Source organism: Olea europaea, chromosome 2 (assembly GCF_002742605.1).
Source record: "Olea europaea var. sylvestris chromosome 2, O_europaea_v1, whole genome shotgun sequence".
NCBI lineage: Eukaryota > Viridiplantae > Streptophyta > Magnoliopsida > Lamiales > Oleaceae > Olea > Olea europaea.
Window position 1 is genome coordinate 25804926 of NC_036238.1, and position 2769 is coordinate 25807694.

Below are 2769 nucleotides of genomic sequence, written 5' to 3' on the forward strand. Positions count from 1 at the left end.
AATGTGATAAAGTAAGAGAAATCACCTCTGGCAGTTATTGACATGGGTCCACATACAGCAGTATGTATTAGTCCCAGCAGTTCTGTGGTTCTTTATCCTTTCCAGTAAAAGGGAATTTGGTCATTTTGCCTAACAGGCACGACTTGCATTTGTCAAATGATTCAAAATCAGTTGACCCAAAGTATCCATCTTTATGTAACTTGGAAATGCATTTGTCATTAATATAACCCAGTCTGCAATGCTAGAGTATGTATTATTTAGATTATCATTTTTATGCCTTTTATTTTCTATATTCATAATAGACAACTCAGTATCAAGAATATAAATTCCATTTTGCAACACACCACAACCATAAAATATCTCATCTTTATAAAACGAACAACGATTGTTCTTAACATTAATTGAAAAACCATTCATGTCAAAACACGAAATAGAAATAATGTTTTTAGTAATGGCGGGAACAAAATAGCAATTTTCTAGTTCTAATACTAAGCTCGAAGGCAGTGGTAAGAAGTATGTCCCTGCAACTAATGCAGCAACTCTTGCTCCATTTCCCACTCGTAGGTGAACTTCTATTTTCTGTAGTGGTCTACTTCTCTTTAGTCCCTGCATATTTATACAAATATGAGATCCACATCCGGTATCTAATACCCAAGAAGCTAATGAAGTAGACATATTAACCTCGATAACAAAAATACCTGAAGTAGAAGTTTCAGAAGACTTCTTTCCCTTCAAGCTAGCGAGGTAAGCCTTGCAGTTCCTCTTCCAATGACCTTTCACTCCACAGTGATAGCATGGGTCATCAGATTTGGTATTGTCTTTGCTTGCTTTGACTGCTTTGTTATTGCCCTTAGCCTTTTTGGATGTTTTCTTAAAACTTCCTTTGATTTTCCTCTTAGTGCCCTTGGAGGAATGAATAGCTAAGACACGCCGAGTGCTAGCCTTAACACTGGGCTCCACAGTTTTAAGCATATTAAACAACTCAGGGAGTGTGCATTCGATCTTATTCATATTAAAGTTTATAATGAACTGTGAATAACTATTTGACAGAGATTGCAGAACCAAGTCAATACTTAGTTCATGATCCATGATAAAACCTAGTGAACCCAGTTTTTCAATGAAACCAATCATCTTCAGCACATGAGCACTGACTGAAGATCCCTCTGCCATTTTGCACCGGTATAGTTGTTTAGAGGTCTCATACCTCTCCACACGAGATTGTTCATCATACAACTCCTTGAGATGAAAAATCATAGTGTAAGCATCTATATCCTCATGTTGCTTCTGTAACTCAAGTGACATAGCTGCAAGCATCACACATGCTGCAGTGTTATCGTCATCACTGTGTTTGTTGTAAGCAACCATCTCTTCCTGTGTGGAATTTTCAGTAGGCACCACCGGAAAGGGTTGCTCAAGGACATATCCAATTTTCTCATGCTTGAGAACGATTCTCAAATTGCGGTGCCAATCGAGAAAATTTGTTCCGGTCAATTTGTTGGCATCAAGTATGCCTTTCAAATTCATATGATTACTCATGATTCAAAAACTGTAAATGACGAAAAACATAAAATTAATATGTATTATAATGCATATGCATAAATTCAATATGGACTTTAATTAAACGTGCTCCCACTGTTTAAAATAAATTCATGACCCTTATACATAAATTATTTGAATCCACATTTGATTCCTAGTAGGCTGTGATCTCATTCGTTGTATCAAGATTTTGAGTGTACTCAACAAATCCTAATAAAACATTTGGGTAGATATTATTATCAATTGTATCTCCATACAACTCCCAGATCATTAAACTGAAAACTCTTTTGTATTCACACATCTTATGTGTTAGCTTAACATTTGATAAGTGTGTTTTCACACACTTATTTAGCTCACTAACATGACTTAAACATGGACAAAGTAGTCAAATTATGACTTAATCTTGTTAAATTCATGCTATGTAGGTGTTTCTATGGAAAAGATGGAATTCAGAAGAAAAGAGTCGAAAAAGGACCAAAACGGAACAAAGCGATAGATCGAGGACCAAGTTGCAAATAATCCATAGATGAGACGGGAAATGAAATGAAGATTCAAGAGTTTTAAAGTTCAATCGGATGAGGAAAGGAGTCAAGAGGTGAAATATGGTCGAAGTATTATCAAGTATCAAATTTCAAGCGAAAAAGTTATGCTCGTGATTTTGAGTCTCTACTTGAGATCCATTTTTGGCATAGTAAATATCAGAATTTGAGGAAGCCTATTTCTATCAAAAGTGTACATATTTGAGTTTTCTTCCCAATTCACTTTGAATCACTTCAATCGGAGATCGGGAGAGAAAGTTATGACCAAAACACTAAAAGCTGTCCGACTGAAAGCTGTCCGGAGGAAAAATTTTATAATCATGCGGCCGCATGGTTATAATTCCTTGCGGCCGCACAGGGTATTGCAGGGATCCAAATGAGCTGAAAAATAGAACCATGCGACCGCGTGGTTTAACACCATGCGGCCGCATGGCTTTAAGTGCGATAAAAAATTCTGAAATCCCGTTTTTAATCGAAACTCTTTCGGGGCTCCGTGGGGACATGATATAAAAGCCAAAATTCATCAGAAAAAGGGCAGAACGTCCAGGGAGAAGAAGAATACAACTTTTGGAGACAAGGAACACAAACTTGAAGCCGATTTCACAAGGATTCAAAGGGGTTTTCAAGGTTTTGTTCAAGAATTCAGATTTCAAGAACTTTCATACGGGTGTTATTCCTTCTAGTCATTAATTTC